The following is a 19,500-nucleotide window of genomic DNA, read 5'->3' as shown; positions in this document are numbered from 1 at the left end:
TCCCAAGTTCACTCTTCCAAACCACAAAGATAAGGTTTTCCATTTGTGGAAAGTCCTTTATTGACTGAGGCAAGCATCATATTCTTGGTTCCATAAAATGCATGAGATTCTCAAATCCCATGGATATCATTCTACCCCTTATGACCCTAATTTGTACATCAAAACTAGTTCAAAGAGGATCAACTACATTCTTCCCTATATTGATGATTTATTGATCACTTTGATTCTACCGCTATAGCATATCTAAAGGCCAAACTTTACTCCACTTTTTAAACAACTAACCTTGGTATGGAGGTTGTCTATTAAGGGAATGGGATCTTTGTATTCCAACAGGAATATATACTTTGGTTGGTGGATCAGTATTGGACCAACCAAAAATGGCCCATAGCCACCAAAATTAGTCTTCCTTGATGGAAAGAGTGGTAATTCCCTCATTAAGGACTTAATTACAACAATCAATAGACAAACATAATTTGAAATGTACAAATTACCTTAAAAATCTTGGACATTAGACACCCTGTTGGCCCCAAAACTGGCACCCCTTCGGTATTTCTTAAACTTGATTGCTAATGGAATGAGTACAAGCTAAGATTCACAATCTTCTTTGTTGTTCCAAGAGCCCACTGCTGTAATAACAATCAGCACTCAATTTGGGTCATTTACCTATTAATTTTTCACCCAAGTCTTGCTCCAATGGAACCACAAACTGGCCAAATCTGCCCCAATTTACAATGAATGGGTTGGCATCTGAATTACCTAACAATTACACAAATTTTAGGTGCTGAATTCAGTGTACGATGCCTTCACCAACTGGCACAGGTCCCAAGGTCGCCATGAAACCTTGATCTCTGTAGAAATTTAGGGTTTACAAAAGAGATCTCTCTCCTATCCACCAAATATGACTAAAATCCGATCCAAAAGGTTGAGAAATGCTGAGAATGACTGAGCACAAGCTCGAGAAGGTGAGAGAATGCCAAAAGAGAGAACTTCCTAATTTTCACACGAGAAAGGCCTGAAATTTTACTGCTGCCCATACAACACAGCATTTAATGTTGTTGCCAGCTCACAACAAGCCGCCTCAAACTGCATCGCCTGCCCCAATCTGCTGTTGCAACTCTTGTAGATCCCAAAATTGTTGTCCTTGCATCAGAGGGCTTGATTTCTGCTACTCCAACCTCCAAAAGGCCCCACACAGGAATATCAGACCAACAGCTTGTTCTCTCTCTTTTCCTTAGCCTGAATAAACTAAATTTCTCTCTGCAACCTCCAAAGACGTTTTTCAATCTTGCATGGGCATTTTTGCCAAGTGGCAACCTCCTAATCCATTTTCGAGCATAATCCAGCCACTTAATTAATTTTCAAAACTAAATAATTCTGAAAATTAAATTCAACCCTTCTGACCTTGCCCAAAATTAAATTGGCTACGTCATCTGCAACTTGGAGTGATCCCCAACCTCTGTTGACCCTTAGACTGGCATTAATTAATAACTTAATGCTAATCCCTAGTGTCATCACTGACACTTATTGACCAAACCACTATCCTAGGGTCAAATCTGATACCAACTGACCACCAAAACCTAGTGCGCATAACTTATCACAACTTTTGCTTTTGACACCCACTCCATCCTTGGAGTCCTTGGCCTATTACAATGAAATAATTGACATGTGCATCACATGTGCTTAAACAACCTTGCACATATGATTAATAACTTACCCAAATATTATCAACAAGACTAAAGCATCTCAAAATTTCACGTCCCCGTGACAACCACACAATTAGATCCCGCTCAAAAACTATCACTCAATGTTAGGGAAGCTCTTGTGGTTGATTTACACTAGGCCCAAACCTTGCATGCTCAATATCATTGCTCGGTCAATATTTCAATGCACCAAAACTCTCACATTGGATTGCATATTTGTGTGTGTTGAGATATGTTAAGTGCACCTATTATCATAGCTTACATTTTGGTAAGATTGTAATCTACTACGATAACCAAAATGTGATAGTGCTTATTGCTGGTAACACCATCATTAAATAACTTTGCGGACATCTTCACCAAACTGGTCACCCACTCAATCCTTCAATACCTTCTTCCACAGATTGGCATGGGCGCTTTCTTCTCTTTGACATCAGCATGATAGGGAGAGGGAGTCCCCATAGCTTTCTCATCTACCATCGAATGGTGAAAGGGGACAGCTTCTTCTCTTGGTTATAGTAAGAATTTGTTCACTATTCTATCAACTGAATTTGTAGTTTGTACCATCATTTGTTTACATCTTCATGATCATGATTATAAAAGGGTGCTTAGACAAGTCAATTCCCCTATGAGAGCACTGTCCAAGTGGCACAATTGCATAGCATTCTATTTGAGCTTGATACTTTGCATTATCCCTTCATAAAATCTTGCATTGGCATTATGTTTTTGTGAACAAAGCCCTTTGGTTGAGGGGAAATTTTGCATTTTCAAGTGCCCATCCAAGGATGAAAATCTCCTTGCATCTATGCATACTCTCTTTTCCTTTATCATAATGAGAACGACTACCATATTCTCAACATATCATATAGCAGTCTCCATGGCAGTACATTATATGGCAACATATTGCACATACCTCTATATTTTCCCTCATTGCAACACCTTGGCATGTAGTTGGGCCAAACTTTGCATTTTGTGGTGTTGGAGCCAATCTAGAAAAAAAACAAAAACAAAAACAAAAGAAAAGAAAAAGATATTTCGAAGCAGTTTCATCGCCTTTGCAGGTCATGGTAGTCCATTGGATAGTTGATGGCACCCTTTGCCCAATGCCTTGGCCTCTCTAGGATGGCCCTTTGGACTCTTCACGTAAGACAATCATCACCTCTATCGGCTTGGTAGGTTCTTAGGAAACCATTATGCACACCTAGACCAATGCCTTGACTGCTTTGGGGTGTGGCATCTCAAGGTAATCCAGGATGAACTATGCTTGCAATCCCTCTTGGATCCTAGTTTTGGGCTTGAGAGGGATGGTTAAACTCAAATAGGTGCATTTCAGTTTAAACTTTAATTAGCCTATTTAAAACAGCCCTAAAACTCAAAATGGTACAAAATTTGCGTGTCCCATAAACAAACACCCAAACTTTGGTTGGATCCACATCAATAAGTACAGAGACTGCCAAGCCACTTTACCTATCCTATTTTGCAGATTCAAACCATCCACCAACTAGCGCCATCTTCCACTACTGTCCACACCCCTCCTTCGGCAAATATTTCAGCTCATGGTGCAGCCATCTGACTTCCAATCCCTAACGACCTGTCCACACATTGTTGCAGCCTGTGTTTGCTGCAAGCAGCATGTTTCCAACATCCAACAGCTATTGCCAGCCCTCCAAGGCTGCCTTTTAACTGTGCAGGTCTGCCTCATGCTAGTGTCAGCATCAACAGTTGTTGCCTAGCACTTCTCAAGCAGCAGGAGACTATGTTTCCTATTTGCAGTTTCCCCCTAATCAGAGAGATCATTTTCAGCCTACTTCCCCAACTAGAGGTTCTACGATTTCACTGTAACGGTCATTTGAAGCTAACCTAGCTTGTGTATTCAATTTTGCACAAGCCACCCTGCTGCAACTGCATATTTTCAGCGTGTCCGAACTTCACAATCTGCATTTGCAACGGCTGATCGTTTACAAAAGGCTGCCCACTGCACTTCAGGATTCAATCATAGTATGACACACTCTTCAGTCCATCTCTACCCCAGTCCACATTGAGACACAAAGGTTTGAGATCATTGTATGCATTTAACATATTGTGTTTTCATCATTAAATTTCATCCTCTCTAAGTTTCTCTTCACCTTTGAGTTCTATTGTTTATCGTCATGCAGCAGCAATGTGTCACCCCAAACGGCTGAAAATGCAGCTCCAGCTTAGATGGTGATGACCTCAGCTGATCAGAACAGCAATGGATGACTGGGCAGCAGCACACAGCCTACCTGGCATGAAAACACAAATGGCAGCATGTGTGATGTGACCTCCAACAGCAAATGCAGGACTGAAATCAGTAGGCAACAGCTGCAAGAGTGTTCAAGGGTGCTGGGCAGACTGGAGCAGCAGTGAACACAGCTCTCTCTGTCGCAACAGGCTGCAGAATGATCCCAAACAGCTGACAACAGATCTAATAGTGAAGATGCAGCAGGTAGGTGTGCTGAAACTGGTCCCCTGGCTGAAGAAGATGCAAAGGCAGATGTAAGATGTGTCTCTGATAAAGACAATGCAATGGAAACTCCCAAATCAGATTGCCTGGTTGGAGGACTGAGTGGACAGCTGAGGCAGCACTCCAGAAAACACTACAAACTGAGGCATCCACCAGGAGGGGGTTGCAGACAGTAGTGGGTGTGGAGAGGGCTGATGATAGCTGGCTGGAATGATGGAATAAGGGACAAGGGATGCACTCACATAGGCTCCTATTTATGGAGGATTTGGGGTACATTTGACCTGCTACCAATAAGAAGCCATTTAATAATAATAATAAGCAAGCATTAATGTGCTTTTGGGGCTCGTTTAACAAGACTTAATGATGGGTATGTAAAAACCCTAAAATTAGTGGCTCTACAACCCTCTCAAGCCCAAAATTGAATGTGCCTAAGATGGGAGTAAAAGTCATGTCACCACCATCTTTTGATTACGTGAAAGATCCTACCCCAAAGCAAATAAGGCACCAAGTCAAGGGTGCTCGTCCATTGCTCAAGAACCTATTGAGACTACAAAGGGGGTGGATATCTTTTGTCAAATGGCCCTATTTCACGGATCTGTAGATTTGCCTTTTCTTTTCTTTTTTTAGTGCCTTTTAATGATAGTAAGGGGGAGAAAAAAATCCTGTGTAGAAGAGGTAATGGTGAGGTGAAATGGTAAGGCTAATGATGAAGTATATGTTGTGTACTTCCACAATACACTATTATAATAGACTACCATAGGAAATGCCACAAATATAGTGGATCCAAACTCAACTGCTCTATGAAGAGGTAAATGGGAATTATGCTAACACACATGCAAGTAGTTTTCATCCTTGAATACGCACCCCCATGCACTAGGTTCTCCCCCGTCCCAAGTGCCCCATTTGTAAATAAGCACCATGCCAATGCATGAAGTATACAAGGGGTAAGGTGTTATGCTAAAACACAATTCTAAGCATAGTACAGAGGTGCCACTTGGACAATGCTCTCATGGGAAAATTGTTTGCTTACCCAAGCACCCGTTTGCAATTATGATCATCAAAGCACATATGGAGAGGATTTTGCATTTTAGGAACTAGTTGCCAATCTCTCAAAGCCTATACAGAGACAAGCATCTCCACCAAAGATAGGTCTTGTGGATACTCCTTGCATGATTGTGGGGATGAGACATTCTTCTCTTTTGCATTCTGACTTCTCTTCAATGTCAAGTTTCCACATCAAGGCTCAAGTATCTCTGCGTGTACCTAGTTCTAATGCCATGTAAAGAAATGCTTGAACAATGAGAGAACTTAAAATGTATGGTAAGCACAATAAATAGAAGAACTCAAGATGAAGAGAACTCAGATTGAGGAATGAATATATGTATGAATCAAATTGCATCATAGGGTATGATAGAATGGTCCCCAAACCTCCATATCTTAGGGGAACCACGGATCTGATGACGCAGCAGGTAGGGTGCCGAAATTAGTAACCTTGCTGAGGAAGATGCAAACAAAGCTGGGTGACATGTCTCTAAGGAAGATGATGAGATGAAAGCTCCCCAAATCAGGTTGCCTGGCTGGAGGACTGCATGGACAGCTCAGGCAGCAGACCGAAAAGCACCATGAACTCAGGTATCTGCCAGCCTCTAGGAAAGGAGTGTAGACAGCACCAAGCATGGAGAGGGCTGATGATAGCTGGGTGAACTTATGGAATAAAGGATAAGGGATGCACTCATATAGGTTCCTATTCATAGAGGATTTGGGATGCACTTGAGCTATTGCCAAAAGTAAGCCATTTAACAATAAGAAATAAGCATTATTATACTCTTGGGGCACGTTCAAGAAGACTTAATGATCGGTTAGTTATAGTAAAAACTCTAAAATTAGAGTCTCAACAAATGTGCAAAATCCTCTATATACACAGCATTTTGTCAGCATCCTATCCTACCCTTGATCATTCATACCAGCCAGCCTCATCGTCATGCTGCCCAGGCGAGAGAAATTTGACGCCCCCAGCTGTATCATATACATTCATACTGATTCATTTTAATTTACCATTCTACATATTATTTTCTTCTGTTAGCATATATTATGTGTTTCCTTTTGTTTGCCCTAGTATTTCTTTACATGGAATCAAAGCAAGGTGCTCTCAACTAACACACAAGCCTTGATAAGAAAGCTTGGTATTCAAGAGCATGAGAGAACACAAGAAGAGATGCCTCAGCCTTCATCACCACGAAAATCCCCCTTAGAACCCATCCAATACCCCCCTCATGGAAGGCTCTTGGAAAATGGTAGCCACATTCTCCTTCACAAACACTAGATTCCCCTCAGATAGAAGGTATCCCTCTAAGGTCCATGTATCTCCTTGTGGAACATGAATACGCAAAGATAATGTGTCAAAGCTGTGAGAGTATCAAACAAGACTTAAGCCCTTATGCTCAAGATCCACCTCATCGTACTCCTACTCTTTCAGTGTATCATCCCAATGTCATGTCTACACCCCAAAGGAAGTTGCGCATTTGTCTCAATTTGAAGATGTCAAGGATCCACAACTCATAGCTCAAAGAGGGCATGCCAACATGAGAACCATGCCACATCTAGTCTATCCAATCCCACAACAATCAATGTAAGGTAGACATGTTTTACATTTTTCTAATCCTTCTCTATGAACTATGTTTAATACCTTCTTTGTGAACTATGTCTAATATGTAAACCATCGATATAAATATTCATGATAACCTTGACCCATACCAATATGTGAATGTTAATAGGGGTGGACCTATACACCACCACATCAAGGATACTTATCCTTGGGTACACATAACATAGGAACCATTCCTACCCCTCAATAGCATGGTGGAGAGGCAACAAATGTGGGGGCTTAATCCTCCAAACCAAGCACTTTTGGGGGCCTACATACAAGGGTATCCATCCCAACACATCAAGCCCCAAATACAAGTCGATAGTGTGATCAACAAAAGTAAGTCACCAATCCATATAAGCTTAGATACATTGGCTCATTCGAGATTGAACATAATTCAGATTTCCCATTAGTTCCCTTGTGTAGGTTGGTCCCAAATGAGGCCATAAAATTGGTAGACTTCATGGGTCAACAAATTTAAGGAGATTCTTAACAAGAATCAATATAGAAGCACCAATGCTATATTTTGTATTTCAATATTAAGGTCAAGGTCAAATGAGCCTTTGGATGTTACAAACTTAACTCTTACAAAGTAGGGCCCCATAGGGACTGTGAAAAATGAGTTCGAGACTAAGCTCATGAGAGGACTCGAAAAATAATAAGTTCTTGATATGGGGTAAGAATCACCCATTCACAACATGATGAATGAGTTTGAGAATGAGCTCATGGGAGGACTTGAAAAAGAATAAGTTCTATGGCACAAGAACCACCAATTCAAAACATCGTATTCATACATAAGACAAGGTACATGTAAGTATTTGAAAGTATTACTAAGCATTTGAGTGCATAGAAAGTGTGTATCTGTAGCTGGTCTCACATGGAAAGCTTATATGTCCACATCAAATGCAAGTTCTTGCAAGTGCATAATAGCAAAGAGGCAAAGTTGTCAATAGCCCTTCAATTGCAAAATCGGTAAGCGTTGAAATTTTCAGGCTTTTTTGGATAATGCATTAGCCATCATCACCTTCCTATTCCCCGTGTTGTTTAGGATTGCACACACACACCACTCCTACATTTTTGCAAAAAGTATTTCATTTTCAAAGATTTGGTATGTCCAATAAAACATCAATGCTTGCCTGTTTCTATGAGTGTATACAAAAGTGGGCAAAGTACAATATGGCTATAAGGAAGAGAACTAACAATCCATGAAACGATTCAACAACACTTCTTGGCACACATGGTTTGGAAGGTGAGAAGTCCTTCTCATTCATTATTTCACACATGCATCTTGGTGTCTTCACTTCTAGCTAAAAATTCATTCCATACTAATTAGCTCTTTAAAACTCTGCACTGGTAAATTACCAAAAGTTTCTTGGGCTGCCCACCATTCAGCACCACCTTGTGTGCACATTTCTCACTCCCAAGATTTCAGCCATCAACCACATTCCCTCTGCTGCCCAGCCCTTGCCGACTACAGCAACATCCTCTCCAGCCCTGACATCTCCATCCTTGCTATCACCTTGCTGCCTAGAGGCCTCACACTGCTGCACTTTTGGCTGCCAGTAGCTATATTGTGACTTAGAATGTAAAGTTTCCATGTGGCCTTGTATGAGAAAGTAATCAGAGTTAAATGACTCCTTGCAAAGGAACTTTGATAACGCTCGTAATAAGGGGATTCTTAGCAAAAAGAAAGTGTGAAGAACAAGAGCAGTCCTTGTGTAGCCAAGAAAAGAAAACTGGTGCAAAAAAATCAATGTTTCCATGCTTAAGAGGTAATAGGTCGCATGGTTGTTGAGATGTGAAAGTGATCATTACACATGCATAGATTATGGTAATGTTTTTTTTTTTTTTTTTTTTTTTTTTTTTTGGGGGGAGAGAGAGAGAGAGAGAGAGAGAGAGAGTGTGTGTGTGTGTGTGTGTGAACAAGATACAAGCTAGATGCAAAATAAAATTCATAGTTCTTTTTCCTAAAGAGCTTATTACATTGTGAGAAAGGTGCCTCCTACATAGGCATACACAACTTGCTGATTACATCATCTATGATGTCATAATCACATGGATCCAACTTCACACGAATGTAGTTACATCGACGCCTAGATCAGCTCGTGTTTATAGCTTCAAACTTGGTGACAGTCTGATCTCTACTGACAGTTGTATCAGTCTGCATCTTTGCAACTATTGTTGCCACCTGCATCATCCTCCACTTCCTTTGGTGTTGCCAGAGTCTCCTACTACCTTGGTGATCAATGTTTCATGATTCTCGCATTGAGACATCTCCAATAGGTGGTTACCATACTCAAGATCCACCTCCACCAATGGACATCACACTCTGACAAATAGAGGGTGTAAATATAACTAATGAAGGATGTCTACTTCAAGAGCCCCCTCTATTGAAGTTTACATACTAAAAATCATCCAAATCTTGCACATCGAAAGGAGAAACAAAAGAAGGTTTTGATTCATATGACTCAAAGGGATTGTAGAAACCTAACACTAGGCCTAGTTGAGATGAAGAAGATGTGTCACCAATCTTCCCAAATCTCGTATGTTCTCCATGACCAAAGAGGTGGCCATCCTCAGCAACTAGTCCGAATGTGGTTGCAAAGCTTGTAGGAGGGGTGTAAACTTGGTTATATGTGTGCACAAGTACTTGTCAAACTCCTCCTCTGGTACGTGACTAAAATCTGGAACAACTAAAATGAATGAAATGGAAAGAAATCAATCGGCTGAGAACAAAAAGAAGGTGAAGGTGAAGGTGGGATATCCTCTCGGAGTCTATAATGCCTCCTTGAGGCTTAGGGCTTCCAATGATGGAGAATACTAATAAGACATCATGACAGCCCGAGAAGAAGGTGTCTAAGACTTTATGAATCAGTTGCCCGTCATCCGTATACCTCCCAAAAAACCAAGCCTCCATAATATCCACAAGATATTATTTACAAGAGCATCGGCTTTGATACCATGTTACATCATTAGGGGGAATGACACCCTTTAACACTTTGTCTTCCACATGTCCACAAGTGAGCACTTCTTTTCACCCTAGGACGGCTTTGATGGGCATCCCTCTCACTATCCCTAGTCACTCACCTCCCCATTTATCAATCTTCCAAACACAGGGATTTCTATCATTGGCTTATGGTGCATCATCACACACTTCATGGATCACTCCTGCACAAGGATTTTCATCTTCCACTCCACGTGTCTCTCTCTCCTCCATGGGCTACTCATGTGGCCACCATGCCCATGCCTAGTCAATCCATCCCCACCTTTCGATCCACTGTGCACACTTCCCACATGCATGGTGGGTACTCTAGGGTTCATTCCCAAGTGTACTCCACTCCCCCAACCTATCCACCCTACCCCCATCACACAACTTATCCATCTCCTAACACTACCACTCCTGTTGTTACAACAAAGAATGCCTTTATGAATAACACTCGTTTCAACATGTCGAACTTCACCACTTGGTTGAATTTCAGGCACAAGTGCTTGAATCTTAAGGACTTTGGGGAATCACGGTTGATCTTGAGCCTATGCCGAACCCTCAACTAGTTCACCCTGAGCACATCCGTCAAAGCAGAGCCTGTAATGGCACAATCAATGTTGAGCTTATGCAAGGGTTGCTTCCCAAGTTCCACTCTCAATTATAGCATTTACCCCTCACATATGAGCATTGGAGTCATCTCATTGACTATTATGCAGCTCGAGATTGCACTCAATGTATCAATCTCGACATTGAGCTTCAAGAGTTTTCCATTGAGAAAGGGGATGATTTAAAAGTTAAGTAAACCGAATATCAGTAGTTACTCACTGAGTTTGCCATACTAGCTCACTAAAGTCAAATGACAATCAGGTTACATTCTTTTTTAACAAGCTTCTTGAAAAATACTTGCATTTTATTCAGCACATTATCTCCTTGCCTCGATTATCAACCTTCTATGAGTTTGAGTAGGAGTTATTGTGTTACACGAGCCTACACGATGAAGTCCACAAGAAGTCCTCCACATACTCTTATTCAGAGAGGGGTCTAGCTACCTCTTCTTCGCTAGGGAAAACTAGCAATGGGCAAGAACTCACAAAATGCAAAGGCAAAACAAAACAAGAGTGACACCCCTTTCTCCGACCAAAACAAAGAACAACACTCATCTGGCAACAACTCCTTAAGAAAAATAGGCTTTGCACACACTACCACCAATTGGGCCATATGGACAAGAAGTGTCGTACCAAGGCCTAGGATCTTCTTCCTAAGAAACCTCAGCAAACCATTGCAACTACCTTAGCGCCTACTCGACAATCTAATGGGGCTATACCTCTTGCTATTGCACCATATGCTCCTTTTCCACCAATGGCTGTTGGACATGTGGTACGCAGACAACCTCAGCAGCCTATATCTTTCACTACCTCTAAAGGATTAGCTATTTGGTCTACTACCTCCTCACCCATTGCACTCTTTGCATCCATTCCTAGGTCACCCTGTGAACTTTCATATTGGATCACTTGTAGGGTGTTTCATGGGCAAAGACCTGATGATAGATGTGCATGATGGTGGCCATATCCTTAGTCTTTTCTTCTTCAATCTTCCACTACATCCACATATATACATACTCATTTCATTTAGCTTTACTTTTCTGCTTTCTTTTGGTTTTGGAGCATCTCACGACCAAGGTTGCAGTCATACGTACATACGGATCGATCCGTACCGTACAGATCGTACTGTACGGACCCGTACGGGTACAGATCAATCCATACCTTTTTCTTTTTTAAAAATTCATTTTTGACCTTCAACGTACGAATTTGGGCTTATTTCGGAATTTCGCCTGCAGCGCTCTGTTTCGCTCTATCTCTACACACTGCACATTGCAACCAGGTAATTCTCACGCTCTCTCTTGCTCATGGCCTTCGTCCCTCATGATGCATCTCTGTCTCGTACCATACTACATGATTAATCTCATCTCTCTCTCACTCCCTCCCAAGTCCCTCTCTCTCTCTCTCTCTCTCTCTCTCTCTCTCTCTCTCTCCCCCCCTTTGGAGTATGCTCTAAGCTCTGTCTCTCTCTCTCTTTGTGTCACACAGCTTCCATAATCCAATATGCTGAAGCCATGCAACCCCTACCGGCAGGAGCACACCAATGTCATCTGTGTTATTAATACGATGACCCAAGCTGGTTTTGGCACACATAGGTGGCAGTGCAAGTATTGCAACTTCGAGCTCACGAGCACAATTTCTCGTGTCATGATACACTTGACAAGTACTGGCACCACTGGCAATTGTGGTGGGTGCATGTAGGTGCCGTAGGATATCAGAGACAAGCTCATTGCTGAGAATTCATCAACGGGAAAGGGTTCAAAGAAGATAAGGGGCAGCCAGCACACTCAAGATGCACTTCATGATGCGCTTGTGGGGGAGATGGGTGATTCTTCCACACAGGATAGCCAGCCTACAGGGAGCAGAAAGAGGGCCCATGTCATGCAAGAGGTTGATAAGGATGATGATGCACATGTGCTGAGACAAAGTACTTTGCCTTCACATGTGTCATCTCTTTCGTAGACAGTTGGAGAGCATCGATCGCCATGTCACGAGGTCCCGCGCACCAGCTTTGGCAATACCTTTGCATGAGGAGGCTACAAATTCAAAGAGTGCTAGACAGAGGAGCATTCATCGGGGGAAGCTGCCTGTTCATACGCAACGGACTCGGGCGAATGAGGCTGTCACTCTCAATTATACTCGAAGAGAGTCAGGAGATCATGATGTAGCACATGGATCTCATGATACATCTTTCACGTGATCACATGTGCTCGTGATGGCAGAGCCTGAGTATGACGACGAGGGCAATGTCCTGATAGATGGGGGCTTGCTCTCTTCTAGTGCATCGTCGTCATCATCATCTGATGAGGAGTTTTGACTCTTAGATCACATTTCATTGTGGAGTCTAGACTCTGGACTAGCCCTTATGGGCCTTTTGAGGACATTTCTATGATGTAGTGTTGCAGCTTGCTATGTAGTATGTGCATTGTATTCAATTTGTTTTGATGCCTTTGCAGCCTTTTAACATGGATGAGAGTCGAGACATTTGTTGTGTAAACACTGATTCATCAGTTTATATAGAGCTAAGAGTGGTGATTGGTGATTGAAAATTGATCTCTGATTGAAAACTGGTTTTGGTATCTGATGTTTGATTTCTGAAGTGACAAGTTTTACAACGTGCGGCAAGGGTTTTGTGGTTACTAATCAAATGCGTATCAGCAAGACCTTATTAGATTGTCTTGTAGGTCTCTCTCACAATTTAAAATGTATTTGGATCTTTTTATGTTTATTTTGATATGAAATGCCATATAGATTGATATTTTTTACAATGGTACGTATTTTTACGTACACAAAAATTTTATCTATCCGGAACAACGTACAAATACGTATCGTACAGTACGTACACATCATCCTTGCTCACGAGTCACTACTACCGACCACTGTTTTGCAAATTTTGATCTCTTTTGCAAGGTTTTGTGTTTCAATGTAGGGTGTTTGTAGTGATTCTTCCTAGGCTCGAGACTTGGGATGCAGCTCGACATCTAGGGTTGAGAGGGGTTCCTTCCCTTTCTTGATATTCTACAAGCCTCAGCATTTGTCTTTGACATCAGCCTACCTTCCTTGTAGTACTTCCCCTTTACATTGCATGATCATCATCATCTTTATACTGGGACACTTAGGCAAGTGCACAATTTCCCCATGTGCAACATTGTCCAAGTGCCACTAGTTGCACACACATTCTCATCATATAGCACACTATTCTATGCACCTCACTGTGCAAAGCACATCTAGGTAGATCTTGAGTTGTCTCCACTAACGATTCTTTACCACCACCTCACCATACTTCATCACCCTTTCCCTCATCAACAATATCCTTGAGTGGTTGGGATAGCTTGTTTGATTTGTGATGTGTCCAATCTAACCATTTCTTGTTCATTCTCCCTACAAGCATAGTTGCACTCGTACGTAGTACGAACTGGTTCGTACTATACAGCTCATACCGTACCGTACGAATTCGTACCAAAAAACAAGCACTTTTTTTTTGGCGTGGTTATTGTTGTTGGTGGTGGTTTGGGTTGTTGCCTGTTGTTGTTGTAGTGGTGGTGGTGATTTTGTAGCCTTGATCGATCAACCAAGGAAGGGGGTGGAAGCTTGATTAGACTCCTTATACATGTTTTGTTATGATTTATCCTAGAGCCAAAGGCCATACATAAGGTATTCAAGCAGTTTCAAACGTTTCTAATTGATGTTCCATCATTTTTCACAATATGTTAGTGTCATCAATAAATAAATTCAGCACCATTTGAGAATCATCAAGTAGCTTAATCCTATTGATTTTACTTTTGTTCACAACTCATTTTGCACCACCCAACCCAAAGCATTAGTACACATTGTTAATAAAACTAGCCCAGAGGATAGCTTGGCCTAATGTACCTTCTAAGAATACACGAATTAGTGAATGTACCATTGGTAGCTACTTTAGCCTTAGCAATGCCAAACTAAACCATAACAAAATTCATAAATCTTTTACCAAAACCTTTAGTGGTTTGTTTGGTAATTGTTGGTCTCACAGGTCATTTTGGCCTCTTGTAGATGTTAATAAAGCATCTCATGTCATTTCATCTCTCTCTCTCTCTCTCTCTCTCTCTCTCTCTCTCTCTCTCTCTCTTTTTCGTAAAAGGTAATTGTATTAATTACGAAAAAGTACAAGTTTACATGATTACAAGATACACGATGGCTCTATCCCATCGTGTGTAAAGAAAACACTCTCTCTACAATAACCAGATGACCTAAGAGTTACAAAGTCATGGCAAAGACGCAGAGGAAATTGCCATATGCCAGGGACGTAAGTCCTCCCGAGAGAGCATGTGAGAGTGCCGGAGAAGATCTATCTGCCAATACAAGAGACCCTTAAGCCTAGCAATATGCCGCTGAACATTATAGGCGGAATCAAAAAGAAAAGCATTCTGAATGGTCCAGTTATGCCAACATGCCCAATATCGAAGAAAGTGAAACACGATCTTCATATGTGGCTGTGTCGGTGTAACAGGCGTAGCGAGAAACCAACCACCGCTCGCCAAACGGCTGACAAGAATGACCAGATTTTCTTAGCGATGGGGCAAGAAATAAATCGGTGACAGGCGGATTCCACACTGGTGGTGCAAAAGAAACAGTTGCCGTTGGAGATTTGACGCTTGGAAAGAGCTGAAGCAAGCGGAAGACCACCAATCATCACCCTCCAAAGAAAGACCTTGTATTTGAAGTGAGTCTTGTTCAACCAGCCCTCCATCACAGTTGCCCTCCACTATGACCAAGATTTATGCAATCCCCATAGAGTATTAGCTTTAGTAACCAGCCATTGATGATCTTTAATCAGAAGATGATACACCTGGTTAGCTGAAGCCTTTTCTAAATGCAGCCTGCCTGCAAAGTCCCAATCCTGCCAAGGACGATCCGAAGCAAGGGCAAGAAAGGGTTGTCTGCTCTGGAGCACCATCAAAAGCTGTTCCCATAAATGCCTGTAACCACGAGGGATCCTGAAAAGCCTCCTGGATGTACGAAAGGATATCAACACATTGCGACTGGTAAGGGTGGCATCTGCGACGACTGAGGTTAAACCCAAACGTGCCATGCGGTTGAATCGAAGCTCATGTTTACCTTCCCACGAAAGTAAACACGAGACTGCCAACAATTCCAATTGAAAAGAATTAGTAGCCAAGCGATCCTCTGTTGGATGCCACTGAGCCTTCCGGAGGACCAGTCTCCAGGAACATACCAAATGGGCAAGCAGAGATGGAGGACTGGAGAACCAAGAATCTGCATTAAGAACATGCCACCAAGAACTCCGGATTTGGGTATTACCATGCAGAAGCCCGTGATCCTCAAGAAAATAACGGGCTATAACGACCCATGGGTGATGATCTGAGCACATGGCGCGGAAAAGAGACGAACGGAGCGCCAACATATGAGTTCAGCATCTAAAATAGCCCCTCCACCCATGCGTTTGGGGGTGCACGCATGCGACCAAGAAATCCAGGAAATGCCTACATGCAAGGAATCCTTCTTCCACAACATGAAACGAATAGACTGAGTAAGAGCATTCAGTGTAGTAGTAGTCCAGGGCATCAATGGCAAGAAATATGTGAGCATTGGCAACATAATTGTCTGGGCTACTTTGAGGCAAACATGGAAGGGCCAGGCCTGAGACTTCCAATACAGAAACTTAGCCACCAGCTTGTGTGAAATCCACTGTAGTAGCTGCTTTGGGGGAACATCAACACCCAAAGGGTACCCAAGATGCTTGACAATGGAGCCATGGGGAACAACCATACCCTGCCAGTCCAATGACTGCAAGTTCGACTCCGTGCAGCTGAGAATGGCTGATTTCAAAGTGTTGATGCGAAGACCGGAAGCCTGACCAAAGAGAGCCCAAACATCTAGTGCTTTGCGAAGGTTATCCTTGTCCGCACGCAGAATCATAAAGCTATCATCAGCCAAGGATTGACTAATGAAGTGCTGTCCAGAAGGAAGCGAAAATCCAGTCAACTAAGTAGAAGCTGCCATATGAGATAACATCAAAAGAACTGGATGAGTCGCAAGGGCAAAGAAGAGAGGACTCAAAGGGCACCCCTATCTGACAAAGCGAGCAAGGACAAATGGCTTGGTAACGCCTCCATTCAGCATGACCCGCGAAGACGCCGCAACACTGATGGTGTAAATCAGACGAGACATCCGAGCACCAAAGCCCATAGTTGCATAATCAATCGCCAGTTGCGCATTTAACACATTGTGCAGAATGTTTCGGCCCTTAATGAAACCATATTGGAGAGGATGCACAATGGCAGGAAGATACTTATGGAGCCGATTCGCCATAACTTTGGAAAAGATTTTATACATAGAACCCATCAAAAAGATTGGGCACCAATGTGTCAACATAGACAGCAAAGGAACTTTTGGAAGCAGTTTAATAAGTCCTTTTCATGAGGCTAGCATGATCCCCGTTTCCCACACCTGCTTAAACAAAGCCTTCAATGGTTTCGCCAGTTGGGTAGCAAAAACCTCAAAGAACTCATTGGTGAGACCATCCCAACCAGGACTTTTATCGTTGGGCAAGTGTAACAAAACATCCATAACCTCCGCCTCAGAAATATCTGACTCCATAGAAGCTTGCATGTCCTGCGAAACCTGATTGCGGACCATATCATAAAAAACTGAACGGGCATGAGTAATTTGCCCTAAAGGTGGAGAAGTGGAACCAAGAAGGTCGAGGAAATAATTCCTACAAATATTCACAATAGTCTGCGGATCATGGACCATTTGACCTTCTGCATCCTGGAGTCTAGTCATATTCTCTCGAGCAAGAGAAGCATGGAGAGCTCGAAAGAACTTATGAGTCTGACCAGCACTATCTTGCAAAGTCTCTGTCAGATGTTGCAATTTTGCCTGCTGATAAGATTTCAACTGAAACTCTTTAATAAGATCAGCCACACGCATTGCCAGGGACAGCAGAAATTCATCATCTGGAGTGTCCACCAGCAGAGAACGAACCAAAGACAGCAGGTCCTCCGCTGCTTGTCGACGCCGCCGACAAAGAGAGGCATGATGGATCCCATACTGCCGAGCAACCCGCTGCACATTAGAGAGCAATCGTTCAAACGAAGCAGTGCCCTGAGAGGAGAAGTCCAATAAGAATTCTCTCTCTCTCTCTCTCTCTCTCTCTCTCTCTCTCTCTCTCTCTCTCTCTCTCAAGCATACATGCCTCTTATTTGTATGATCATTCATGTATGATGTATCCACTCCTATGTATGTACTTGTAAGTTGTAGCGCATGTTGCGCATGCGGCATATGCCATAGAGGTTTTGGCGTGTTACCCTCAAGTATTCATCTTATATACTACTCCAATAGCATTGCTATTTAGACTTTAAACATATGTTCTATCATCTATAGTTCAAAATAATGAAGTTCATTTTTTTTCGTACTAATATCGTACTGTACCTTATAAAATCTTAAGGTACCATTTAGTACCGTATTTTATCATATCGTACCGTACCGTACTTTTCGTACCTAACAACTATGCCCACAAGGCACAATTATGGGACAAGTTGCAAACCATATCTGTTCTCCCAAAAAAGAAAAGGGGGAGTTCAATGTGATTCCATCCACCTTTGCATGCCCCGGTAGCCCACTGGGCAGCCAAGGAGCACCCTTCATCCAATGCCTGGTGTCAGAGTGCAGCGATGCGGAAGCGTGGGACCAAGACCGAGAGAGAGAGTGAACACAGAGAGAATAGAGAGAGAGAAAGAGACAGTGGAAGATGAAGATCTGCTGTATAAGGTGTGCTGTATACAAAGATATGCAGATATATACACGGGCACAGTGCGCTGGACTGCGTGTCTCCACCTCGACGATGCAACCTTCTTTTCACCTCGAAGTACGCTGCAGTCTGCACGAATCTCCAGCCTGAAATCTGCAAAACAGAACTGTGGAAGAATGTGCAGAATGTCGGCTATAACTAGCAGAAAATAATGTGATCAGAAATGACAGGTCGGCTGCATTAAATGCAGCTGACTGGTACAGTCTGGCTGGACTGCCACGTGGCTGTTCAACTGGTACAGTCCGACCAGACTGCCACGTGGCTGCCTGCCCGGCCAGGGACTGATCGCTAACACCCCCTCTTAGAGCTTGGACGGGGCAAAAGCTTGAGGGATCTGGCATGTCTCCGAAGTAGAGCTTGGGGAAGCGCCTTCTTAAACAAATCCGCAAGATTGTCCTCTATCTTGCAATACTCCACAGCTATGGTCTCATCCAAAAGCTTCTCCCTGATGAAGTGGTACTAGATCTCTATGTGCTTCGTCCGAGCATGGAAAACAGGATTCCGTGCCAAGGCAATGCAACTCTCATTGTCACATCGCAAAAAAGTAGGACGAGTCTAGGGGCATCCAAGCTCCTCCAACAATCTCCGAAGCCACACAGCCTCACATGTGGTGGAAGACGCGGCCCGATACTCCACCTCAGTAGACGAAAGGGCTACCGTGGCTGCTTCTTGCTACTCCATGAGATAACACTTGCACCCAAGGTAAAACAGTAGCTTGTAGTAGACCGCCTGTGGTCCACATCGCCAGCCCAATCCGAGTCGCTCCAACCTGCAAGTACAAGATGTGAACCACCTGTGCCTACTGGATAATGAATCCCTAACTCAGAGGTCCCCCTCAAATACCGAAGTATCCGCTGAGCAGCCTGTCAATGCACCGTCTGAGGTTCACTCATGAACCCCGCCAAGAGACCAACAGCAAAACAAAGATCAACACAAGTGTTGAGGAGCCAAATCAATGATCCAATCAACTGACGGTAGTGGGAAGCATCCGCCAAGGGAGAATCTGAATGTGAAGTGGCCTTCCAGTTCGGATCCATAGGAGTAGAAATGGTCCGGCAATCCTCCATCGCAAAAGAAACCAAGAGCTCATGTACATATCTTTGCTGAGAGATGAAAATCCCCCTCTGAGACTAATAAATCTCATGGCCCAAGACGAAGTGGAGTAGACCCAAGTCTGTCATCTCGAACGCCTGATGTAAAGCTACCTTCGTCTCTTTGACCTTCTGTGCATGATCACCTGTGACAATCAAATCGTCAACATACAACACAAAAAGCA

General features: G+C 42.9%; 1 protein-coding gene and 1 pseudogene across 1 annotated transcript in view; one reads left to right on the top strand and one right to left on the bottom strand.

The window, feature by feature from the left end:
- LOC148021750 (histidine acid phosphatase family protein) overlaps positions 1–19,500 on the bottom strand; it is a 124,533-nt gene that overhangs the window by 61,024 nt on the left and 44,009 nt on the right. The gene's annotated exons all lie outside the window — the stretch shown is intronic.
- On the top strand, positions 11,915–12,728 carry LOC148021751 (uncharacterized; annotated as a pseudogene).

Source organism: Lygodium microphyllum, chromosome 17, assembly GCF_053477565.2.
Source record: "Lygodium microphyllum isolate KBCC chromosome 17, Lygodium_microphyllum_v1.1.10, whole genome shotgun sequence".
In the NCBI taxonomy this organism is placed as follows: Eukaryota; Viridiplantae; Streptophyta; class Polypodiopsida; order Schizaeales; family Lygodiaceae; genus Lygodium; species Lygodium microphyllum.
The sequence above is the reverse complement of the archived record's forward strand: the minus strand, read 5'-3'. Positions and strand labels throughout refer to the sequence as shown.